Below are 12451 nucleotides of genomic sequence, written 5' to 3' on the forward strand. Positions count from 1 at the left end.
ATTAAGCTACTTCTGTCACATCGCTCGGTCTTTCATTTGAACTGTGAACGGTGCTACTTTGTGTGATGCCAACAATTGCTCTGAAAATCGAAATTATTTTTTAAAACCAAAATAGTTACGAAGAGATGCGAAGTTTCGATTCGTTGGATGAGACTCGACCGCTCGATTTCTATCTCGCTAATGTTCCCCACTTTCCAAATATTAACATGCACTAATAAAGTAGACAAAGGCCTATCTGATGGGGTGTAATTTGTTTACTTTTTATTTCCCCTGTCGTAATTTTCCTCCCGAAAAGGAAAGTTTGCTCCGACTAAAACCTGGATGATAATCGTTCTGTAAATACACCCCTAACAGCCATTTCACACAAAACAAACACAGATGCACAACACTTTCTATTCCAGTGAACTTTCCATTTAAAATCATTACAAAATTATGTCCTGAAGTCCGATAACCCTTACCTGTTATGCTTCGCTATGCTCACAAGCTATGAGTAATAATGTTGTACCCTTTGGTACTTGGTAGTTATGGTATCCATGTGCCTCTCCTAACGACCTGAATTTTGTTTTACCAAATTGCACACTTCAAGACAATCATTTTGTATGGAGAACTGGATCAGGCTGGCAGGGGTGGTGCTGGGAAGCTACAACCACAGAGCAGATTTAGCTCTGAGTGATCCATCCCTGCAAGTTTATGTTCCCCCTCCCCCCCCAAAAAAAAGTCTTTCGCTTTTTAACACCTTCAAGTAATGGGTGGCAATTTGAAACAACCGTCTGCGCTGGATCAAGCCGACTTGATTGCCGGCAGACAACCGATTTGTTCGTCTTTCAACCGAACAGAAACTATCAAAACAAGACGACAGAGACCATAAACCTTTCCCGTAATTTTGGCCGGGGATGTTATTAAGAAAGTGTCTGTCGTCTCACCCGTGGCTGTCAGTGCGCCCGACCAAAATTTGGCGGCATTTAGAAATCGTTACGCGTGTAATCAACCCGCGTGGGCTGATGACTTCACTCGCATTTCGACCAGAACGAGTCGACACTTCAGTTCGTGAGTGATGTTTCCCATCCCTTCCTCGTTTTTCTGTTCCCTTTTTCTCTTTTTTTTTCAAGCACTCTATAACTTCGGGGTCGACTGTGGCGCCGGCGACCAATCCCGGGCCGAGCCCTCAACTGAAACCCTAGCAGTCGCAATTTGTAAAATTAAAAATTGCTCGAAGGGGCTTCATCACTTTCCAACAGTATCGGAATGGGCGATAATGTTATTACACCATTTTGACGCTCTAAAGAGCCACACATGTTGTAGATCTCCCCTTCCCCTGTCTCTCCCTCCCTCGCTTGCCCCGTCCGTTATGCGGCCCCAGCTAACCCCCCCTCCCCCCGTGAAATATGGAGCAATCATACCATTTGGGTCCGCATGAATTGATTAAAACTTTCAATAATCTTCAACTTGACGGTATCGCTTACCAAATCAGTTTGGCGGAGGGCAACAAATTTCACTCGGCCGTTTCGGGCGGGCAACGCGGTAATGCTGGCCAACGTCCCCAAATCAAATTAAGCAAATGGGCCTCTCCTGTGTCGAATTTCATGGTAATTTGTAGTAATCGTAGGCAGGGAATTTTCTTTAATGCTCACTGGAAGTGACGGCGATCGATCCGGGGGCCCCAAACAAGTTAGCGCCGTCCGTCTAAGGCGAAGGGGGTGACGCATCTTTCCAATTTACCGCGGGAGGACAAGAAGTAAAGTGGGGCGCGTGGCAAACAGAATTATTGGCGCGAAACGGGCCCTGGCCTCATTATCTCCGACAAATATTATCTCTCTCCACCCGTTTCAACATGAAATCGGCGCAAGAGGTCTGCCAAGTTTTTCTTGCGATACTGAACTGCACTTCCTTCCACATCCAGAGATTGATCGCCGTCGTTTGTTTCACAGAAAACAAAACATCTCTGACTTTTCACAAATTTGAGCGAGTGATTCAGTTTGCTCATAATCTTCACAATTTAATAGTGACTTAATAAGACATTTTTCCAAGGATGATTCTAGGCAGGATTGCGGTATACAGACTGCAGAATGAAATTCACGTGTCACCGTGACTGCTGCGAAGGCAGACGTTCTGTGTGGAAGATGCGCCATTTCTCTGAAATAAATTAAAAATCTTAACAATACCGCGTTAGTAGGATTCGTGCGATGAAAGGTTCCACTCAAAATATTTTGTACATAGCATAGATGGCACTCTATTCTCTCCTGTGCTAAACTACAAACCAAGGCGTAAAATTATGACAAAAACAGAGACAAATATGATTATGATTTGCTGTAAGTTCCGCGTACAAAATCGGTTTAGGGAACAATGAAGTCCATAATCAATTGGTTTAAATAAATTAATATAATCAGTCCACTTCAAGTCATGATAAGTGATAAAAAATGTCAAGTCAGTCCCGACCAGTTCTGTAATTTCAGCCTAATCCGATCCCGGGTTTGTTAAATTTACGTCAACGTACACGAATTAATGAAAAGCCGATCTGCCAAAGTAAGGAGTGTAATTGGATAGGGAAGCTCACATGCAGTCGGAGATGTTCCACGGCACATCTTGCTGACAGGATAAGTAAAATGGCCAACATGGAATTTAAAAAGGTGCACGCTATCGCGCTCAGCCCGAACGGAATTAAGTCACCTGTAAAGTAGCGCTGGGATTTGGGGAGGGCTTAACTCGTCTTACACGGCCTTGGCGACGCTGGATCTTTTTATACTCATCGGGACGGTTGGTTGTCAAAAAGACGTTAATTCCTACCACCGATTTTTTTTAACCCTTTCCCTCCCCCAGAAACTGCTCCGTACCGAAACCAACCCTGTGCCAAAAACCAATTTCGGCAATTTACGGTAATTTAAACGGACCGGGACGAGCACGACCTAATTCTGCATCAGTTCCGACGAGTGGCCCGGTATTTCCAGCTCCGATCACACCAAATTAATAAATAGGAGATGAGCGAATGGAGCTCTATCACGGCTTGCGCAGGGTCTGCCCAGCCTCTGCCGTGCCTCCTCTCCCCGGACGGCAGGCCGGCCGGTCGGCTTGAAATCAAGACGGGGAAACCTGAGCGGCGTGTATATTCAATAAATAGCGAGTGATGTCTGGATATGAGGAGACGTGAACTCCTGGGGGAAGAGAGAGGAAAAGGGAGATGGGGGGATATAGAGAGCGTTACTCCCTCATTATACAATAAATGGGCAAAGGCAAACGCTGACACGCAAAGAATAGGGCCAAAATGAGGGGGGGGGTGGTAAAGGCGAGTTTTCCACCGGACGAGAGGCCAACGAGCTCGGCTGCGCGCCGTGTTTAAGCGCCGGAATCTGGTCCAGGTTGGCAGGGGGAACCGTATCGGCTTCCACATTGCACTCTCCACACAACGATGGCTTTTCCCAGCATAACAGAAACATCATTATGTAGAGGGGGGTTTCTCAGCTCCCATTATGACACCAATTTCGGCCTTTATTAAGGCCCCCAATACTCAACACTTGCACCAATTTTACACCGCGTGGAAGATGAGGGACTCGAGACACCGTGGACCCCTCGGTGGAGGGCTCGGCAATCATAACATCGGTGGTGTGGAGGTGTCCTGAACCGTGATATCAGTGTTTGAGGGGAACCTCCCCGAGGAGAATAGTGGGTAAATACGGCCAAGGAAACACTAGGGGCCAGGCCGGCTCATTACACACGTCACACGCGACGGTTTGGTACTGGACGGGTAATGGGCGTCGTTAAGGGGCATTATGAATGGCGCAAAGTGACGAGTTATTGCGGAAGTCGTCCACATCTTTCTGCGATTTAGCCAAATTAATCAGTGACATTACGGGAAGCTGAGCGGCTGGTTCAGACGGTCATTTGCCAAATTATTTCCAATTTATCACAGATTCTTTATTGGCTGTGTGAGCGCAGATGTTTTTGGAATTGTTGTCACGACTACACAAAAGGGGACTCCTTCTCATTCGATATCGGTCTGGTACTTTTGATTTCTAGCTGTGGACCTTCTAGCATGTCGCAAAGGCCAGGTAACAGGTAGCGTCTGCAATTAGACAACAGATGTCCTTGCATCTAACAGTAATAGAAGAAAGTTGCAGTGATGATACTGGGAGTTCAGAATGAAACATCGTAGTGTTTATATATAATTGTTCAATCTATATTTCTTCAAATCGTGTTTATCAGTAAGCCCCTTAAAATGTTCACTCCATCCCATTTGATGAGAAAGTTTTTCCAACCGACAGTTGAATTTATTTTGCACTGTTGTTTTCAATAGTCAACTTTAGTTTTCGCATTATAGATTTGGGTCATGCCACACACCACAAACGCGAACAACAGACTTGGCACCGGTGGCCACAAAAAGGTTATCAATAACAAAAGCATGCACCAAAATTATAATACAGCAACAATATGCCGCTATCAACAAGACGACAGGGTGAATGTGCCCAGCAACATTTTTCTTTAACAATGGAGGAGCGTGTGGTACCTGGAAATGTTCTCAAACGGGAGATGAGATGCCTGCGAATTCCTCGTAAAGTAGTTTTCAGACTTAGCTTCATTTGCTGTTGTTGCGCCCCACTGATATCAAATTATTTTCTCATAGATGTGCTACGGACAAGATTCTTCGCGTTTGGCCCAGGTGGTCTGATGCAACAGCGAATGGTGTTTACTGTCACGTCTGGGACAGGCTTTAGAAACGTATCGGTCGATTTCCCTTTCAAGACATTATACACTACAGGATTGGCCTACATCTTGGGAGCTTACGGACATCCTCAATTCTTAAAAAAAAATGTACATGGCAGTCCACTGCATCCTCTGGTTGAAAAGGGGGAATAATATAAGCTGTGTTATTTGAATGGCTGGTTTGTACGAAATAATTATTACTGTTAATAGTTTCAGCAACGATGGTCTTATCTCCAGGGAGCATTTATCCAGGCGAATGAAACTTTAGCCATTGTTGAAGAGAATATCTTGCTGAGCAAATGCCTTTTTGTTAGTTTATGACGCAAACAGCGAACTCCTTCATCGTCTTGGATTTAAACGCTCACATTTATGATATCCAAGCCCGATTCATGATAAAGTAGCCGTTGCTATCTTGCAGTTTCACGCAGTTTCATGTCGAGGCCGTCATGTGATCGATGTCAATATGAATATGTAGACTTGGTCCAATAGGCTGCATTTCCCGCCGTACGGACGGAATCGTGCCTCGCACCCGTCGCAGATGGGCACGGGGCCCAAGGTGTCTAGGCCTATCGATTGTACTGCCGCTAACGAGTTTATTACGGGAAAGCCTGGTTAATCTCACTGATTGAAAAGACTTGAAGAGAGCAGTGTTGTTTTATGAATTCGATTCGCCTCGTGGTGATGGGGTCGTTAACTTTCATCGTCTTATTGATCATTCAGAAAACTTGCTCCAATTGAACCCTGAGGTTAATCACCTTAAGCTACGATGATTCCATAATTAGCTGCATTTCAGTTATCATCGATCGAGCGAAAAGCAACACTACAGTCGTCACCACAATCAACGGCCTCTCACGATATCACTCGTCTCACCACCGTCAACTGTCACCATTATGTCCCTTTATCCGTACTGCTCACGTTTGTAGCAGCATCATCAGTCACCGTCAAGGCCATTGTCAATGGTCACCTCACCCTGTAGTGTCACCATGCTCCTGTCTTCATGATGTCATGTGGCATTCAAAGGACGAAGTCGTCAGCAGGGTATGGGTGTTAACTGTATGGACATTCATGTTGGGCTGAATCGCAACATGCAGTCCCAAAGAAGTTTCCCAGACGCGACAACAGGAGATGATTTGGAGCTGTTGGTCGCTAAATAGTATTTCAAAGAGAAGCAGTACCCTAGGCAGGTCTTCAGTCGAGGGAGGGGGTGATGGGATTTAATTTATGAATGTGACTGGGTTTTTTGGTTTTTGTTTGTGTGTGTGTGTGTGTGTTTTGTTTTGGTTTTTTTTTTTGGTATCCACACAAGAATCCTTTATCCTCAAGAAAAATGCGTGATAGTACCTTTTCTAAAATGGATGGGTGGCTGCGCCAATTCCTCTATAATATATTTGGCTTATATAACGGGTTTTGAGCTTATCCACCGTACATATTGATAAACACTGTATGCTCAAAGCTTGTCCGAGAGCTTGCGAAAATTCACAAACTTACTCGGGTGAGACTCAAACCGACGACCTCCTGCTTACTAGTGCAGACGTCTTAACCACTCGACCGGCCGGTCCGAGTCAGGTTGTGACTTTTTTTCGCAAGCTCTCGGACAAGCGCTGAGCATACAGTGTTTATCAATATATACGGTGGGTAAGGGCAAAACCCGTTATGTAAATTAACATCTCGCCAATGGAAACATACATCTTGAAAATACAATTGGCAACTTGTCGCCGGGTGGAAACTTGGCCCCTGAACCCCCAACCCCATGCACCAATAAGGAGAGGAGGTAAATTGGGAGTGAGGATATGACTTTGGACGCCTAGTGTCGAAATGCATCGGTACACACAATGCCGGGCCTTAACGCTACCACCCAGCGCAAATCCCCTTACCACCGGTGCCCGTCATTTTTTCCTATCAAAAAGTGAAAGCTCAATTCTCAAAAGCCAAACTTCACATAGTCTACTCCATTAGGAACCGCCCACGGTAGAGCACCAACGGCAATATAATAATAACAACACCTCCTCGAGTCTGCCATCCGCGGTTCCCACTGTGTGTATACACCGCTATTCTCTCGGCATCTCAAAAGGGCCAACAATCGCATTAATACCAAGAAAGTGTGCCAATCCCATTCCGCGACCACCCTCCTCTACCCGTTCGCTCACCCCCTCCCTGCGGGGGAGACGACACGCGACCCACCCTATGCCCCTTGTCTCCACACCGCCCGCTCAGGCCTTGCTCCATTGGCCATCACCATAATGACACCAGCCACGGGAGTGTTGTCTCCACATAATTCCAATCTTTCATCATCTCCCTTTTTCTCTTTTCTTATTTGAAAGCACGCTTGTGTACGATTGCCGGGGAGGGGGTTGGAGTAGCCTACCTACATTAGTGGTGGTAAATTCATTGCCATTATGACATTAAGGATTTTCACCCAGTTACAAATTGGCGGCAAATTGCGGCATGGAGCCCAGAAAGGGTGGTTGTTGTTTGGGGGGGGGTGTGGAGTGTTGGGCCCGGATGGTTGATACCGCCTGCTGGCCTGTTTCCCTACACGTTCTCGTCTTACCCGGAACCGTGATTTGTATTCATGATGGGGGCAGACACATTACCGGCAAAGTGGGCCACGAGTCTATCCGGACTAATCTTCCTGAATCGTGGTCACGATTGGTAATTTTGTCGTGATGAGGTTGACGCTTAATTGGTGCAGGCTCCTTCCAATCTAGATCCAGTTTCCAAAAGAAGCTTCCCTCCCCCTGAAAAAAACCCGATGCCTGGGGTAATTCCACTTGCTCAGCAGCATGTTTGCCTCCGATCAGGCACAATAAGTCAATGTGAGTCCTTCATATAAGGAGTGACAGTATATTTTAAGCACTCCAAAACTTTTTTTTTAAAGCTGACGTATCCATAGAAAGTCTCTTGCAGTAAATATAATAAATCATAACAGCTTGTTGGTGACTCAGAACAGTAACCGAGGTACGCACACAAATCAACAAATATCTCAGGTTCACATCAATGCCAATTTGGATATAAAAACTCCGTATAAACGATCCTATTAATTTTTTCGCTAATCTTTGCGCTGCAAGCTAAGAGAAGTATAACTATACGACATTATAAGTTATGTCAACGAACATTTTCCGATTCCAAGAGACATCAACCCCCATCATTATGTCAAAATGTCCATGCTTACTCTCGGTACTTTGGTATTTATATCGATTAGCTGTATTTTCGAATATCGATATCAGCACAATGAGCATCAAGTATCAAGTCAATAGCGGTGAACACAAACTAAGCAGGACGATTGTAAATGATTTCCAGCGGCGTTCTTTCAAATGGGTTAGATTTCTCTCATTAAAATGAACCGCAAAGCCCCTCAGCCGTAAAAAAGAAACGATCTGGGTTGGAAAAGAGCAAACAGATGCCCGGGTGATTTCATTTTGCAAACGCTTCTGATAAGATTTTGATACCCTACACCTCGACCGATTGACTGCAAGAAGAAAAAAAATAAAGAAGTGGGCAGGTAAACAAGGCTGACAGTCAGAAGCACAATTTATTGCATTCTATTTAGCCAAAGCAGACCATCGATACTAGCTAAAGGATCATTTATTACAGTGTCATTAAGCAATAACCGGCCGGCGTACTCCTCATAACATACAGGGAGAAAGAGATAGAGAAAAAAAAGTCTCGCGTCCAAAGTATGCACAGCCGATACCGGTCGATTTCCCCCGACCGGCTGGTGTTTCTTCCCCTAATTGGAGTTGACGAATTTCTAATTAGAAATGAACACAGCCGGGTGTTAGACGCTTTTAGCTGCCACGGTGAGTCCCAGAGCTGAGCCGCGCTCGGAAGAGAGCACGGACGGCAGACAGCTAAATAAATCGCTCTGTTTTTTTCGTCTCCTTTTGTTGCAGAAACTAAAAAGCATTTTCAAGTGGCCCTGGCTCTCTCACATCGCCCGCGCAAATTGGGATTCATTAAGCCAATTTCCAGAGACACTCCACGAGGTGTATCGAGTCATTTCTGTCCAAAAAGGGCACTTTGTGCGAATCATCTTGTCAGAGCCGAAACAAACACCAGCTAAGCCGCCGAGTAAATACAGCTATTGAGGAGATCTCTTCCCGGTGGTCATGTCAAACTTCGAATTCGTCATTTTTTTTAACTCTCCGTTGACGCGGCTGCACTCCAGAAAAATTATCTCCCGGTTCATCTCTCTCTCTCTCTCTCTTCCGACCGCTAAAGTTGGAACTGTTAGGACATATAAAGTGTCTTCCACTCGCAGATTTGTGCAAATATTATGTGTTCCACTCTGATTGGCTAGTGCGTTGGGACGGTATCCTGCCCATCAATAAGTAGTGGACAAATCAAAGTGCTGGTTGCTATAGTTTTTCACTACTTTGTTTTATAAGAGAGAGAAACTTTTGAAACTGTCTGACTATCACTACTCTCGTGATTTGTGTACTCATCGATTCAGGAATAATTGGGCTGGCAATGGTCAAGTTCCAATGCACCACGGGTGTGTCATTTCCTCTACAGAGGGAACCGGTTTCGCGGAGAAAAGACTAGATATGGAAAATTTTGTCAATAAAAACCAGGACTCCTAGTTGCATTTGTCTCTTTCGGCGCAAACACGGTGTGGCTTTGCATGCACTACCAGTACTAATCTGTAGACTCCCCTGCAAATTTCAGCCGTAGTGTGCAAGTTTACAGATTTCAGGATGAGTTCCACTCTGGCTCATTATGAAGTGGCAGATCAAACTGTGGAAATGCACAGAACCCTGAGACACGGCGACATGTAGTGTCCTTGGATCACAACGGTAATTACAAATAATCGGTCACGATTTGGTCATTTTCAAATCACGATGCTGCATTACGGCAGCATTAAGGATAATAGCAGTCGAATTTACATGCATATGTACATCCTAGTTTTAATTTAAACCCAAGTCGTAGTAATCTACGTACTTCGCGGAAAGTCAGACTAGGTATATCCTTGGAAAAATCACCTGAAAGACTTCTTTTGCTGTCAAATTGGGAAACGATAAAACCTGTTACTTTCGTTAAAGCTTATTATCCACTGCAAGGTTTGTCCGTCGCAAAGTGGTTAGCATCCGCATCATTTTTTAATAACTGATAAAATTGGTGCTTCTCTTCAGGTTTGCCAATTTGTTACCAAATTTTCGAAGCAGAATAATTTTGGAAAACATATAGGGAACTGTGAATAAGCTTTTCATTACTTTCCCGCCGCAAACGCTTGGCAATTAATTATTGGCGGGCAAAAATTGCTCGTCCGGCCAACCTCCCGCCCTCTCCCAAAAGGGACCAAGCACAATGCGACCGGACATCGGACAACGGCTCGGTGTGAACACGTTACACCACGGCAATGTACACAAATGCAGTCGAGTTAATTACGCGAAATCAGCCGATGATTGCCGTTCAGGAAACTTCATCGATTTTTCTGTGTCAATATACCTGCCGAATCACGGTTGACCGGCGCCGTATATACGCCTCGTCGTAAGTTCTTTTTTTGCGGATGAGGAGTTGGCGTCGTTCAAACTTCACCGCGAGTTTTCACAGAGAAACATTTTGAACCCAACTTAAGGTCGTTGTGTTTGACGGCAATGTATTAAACATTACAATTACTTGTCCGTATACTTGTCTATCCCCTCGCGCCCGATGAACAAAAAGCACGTTCTAAACACTGTTTCCAACCACAGGAAAAATCAGATCTGCTTACGCTGGTAAGAAAAATGTCAGTCTCAACAAAAGCTTCATCGCCGTTGTTTGCTTCTCTGTGGGAATGCCCCCGCTAAAACGCCGCTGACAAGGGGTAAATCGAAAGAAGACGATTACTGTGAACTAAAAAAATAATGTATCTGGTCCGGCTGTAAAGAAGGACAAAAGGCGGTAGAGCGTCTTTCTTAGTCTCCACCCACAACCTTTTCCTCCGCCGCATGCCCACTCTTCAAAAACATCCTATTTCTTGTTGGCTTTAGTGAATTACGGCAAGTGCTTTCATTTTGGGCGCGGCCTTTTTGTGATGCAATTCGGGCCGGTGTCAAACACTGAGGATAGCAGGGGCGGATCTAGGGTTTTATGGGGGTAATGTTTCTGGGTGACGATGTAAGAAATTTAGGAGAATTCCACCCCCCCGGATTTTTCCTTTCAAATTTAATGTCCGCCAGATACTTTTTTCTGGCATTAAAAAAAAAAATTCAAAGACGATGAATAGGATATTCTCATTCAGTTCCCCAAGGTATCCCAACATTCTTCCTCTAGCAGCTATGGGGGAATTACACCCAATCCTACCCCCGGGCTAACTGCTGGATAAGAGACTCATCGAAACTTTGTTCGTGAATTCAATTTACTTTCATGTGTGTGCACGCTCGCGTCGAATCGGGTTCGATATGCATACCCAGTGATAAGTGGGCTGTTTTTGAACCCCTGCCGGTTGGATTAAACATTTCTATGTAATGCCGCTTTTGAATACAGTGCATAAATCGCTCGGCGGTGCCGATGGTCAATACAGTTGGATCGAAAGTTTACATACTCGCTGGAAGGCATTTAAATACAATTTTTAGCCTTCATTCCTGGCCATTCCTAATTCCTTTTCTACATCCGCTCCTTCTGTTCATTTACTCTGTGTTGGGCTGATCCGATACAGATAATCAAATGCCTAGAATCATCTTCACTGAAACCGAAACATCTTTAAAGTTGACATTAACACTTCCAGTCCAATTGTGTGTAAAGTTTGGACCGCAACGGTAGTCTTCACAGCTTCTGTTTGCCTTTTGCTGAGAAGAAGTAGTGATTTTTTTTACTGATACGTTATCTACATCTTGCCGCATGATGTCACCGCGCCGAGGCGTGCAATGGAAGTTAACGAGCTCACTGTTTTAAACTACCCGTTACCGGTGCGTGTTTTGCATTATTATTATTATAATATTCACGTACGAATGTCATACACTAAATATCTAAGGCACTTCAACTTTGAAGAGTTTTGTGCTGCCGTCTCACTTTGGCCGCTATAGGCATACATTGTATTCTCTCCCCTATTGCATGGCAAAAGATGATGTTGAAAACACCAGCTAAATAGAATTAAGAAATAAAGATAATAACAAATTTCCCAGATTGATGAAAGTTACTCTGCTTACATGCATGCATAAAGCGCCGTTTGTTTACTAGAAGTGAAGACTGGCACACTGTCCACTTTGTCATTGATTGTGTGCAATACTCTCAATTTTTCTGTTACTTTCGATTCGGCAACAATTTAAGGACAGATTGAGTTGACCGTAAAAATCTCAAAGATGACGCCTTCATGTAGCCTCCTCAACCGATCGCTGCCTACAACACATCGGGGAAAGGAAGAAATACAAACCCATAGGCCTAAGCACATTCTACGCTGCGTTGCGTTGCTGGTGAGCTGTGAGGGGAGACCCCTCCCATATTGACACCACCGGTCTATTTTACCACACAATTTGAGCATGTAACCCTTAGTGTTGACTTGTTGTTCCTTTAGCGACAAAAAAGCCCAAAAGTTAAGCAGCACGTGTGCAGGGCACGGTGGCAGAAGTTACGAGAGAACCGTTAATGCAACACCATCATCAGCGAGTGTCTACGGACTCTTTCACAAGAAGAAACATGGAAGTGAGAGAAAATAGAGGCTTGCACAAACAGATTAAAAGCGGGGTGCATAATAAATATACACACGATAAAGACATCAGGGAAATGTGGTGGCAACAGTAATCTCATCTAACAATGTCTGCCTAGAGTGCAACTC

The 12451-nt window shown here is 44.6% G+C and overlaps 1 protein-coding gene across 1 annotated transcript in view; it reads right to left on the minus strand.

Annotated features, from left to right (window-relative positions):
• LOC110975976 (uncharacterized) overlaps positions 1–12451 on the minus strand; it is a 38501-nt gene that overhangs the window by 23482 nt on the left and 2568 nt on the right. The gene's annotated exons all lie outside the window — the stretch shown is intronic.

The sequence above is a fragment of the Acanthaster planci genome, linkage group LG08 (genome assembly GCF_054643075.1).
Source record: "Acanthaster planci isolate LZ-2023a linkage group LG08, COTS_SCS, whole genome shotgun sequence".
In the NCBI taxonomy this organism is placed as follows: domain Eukaryota; kingdom Metazoa; phylum Echinodermata; class Asteroidea; order Valvatida; family Acanthasteridae; genus Acanthaster; species Acanthaster planci.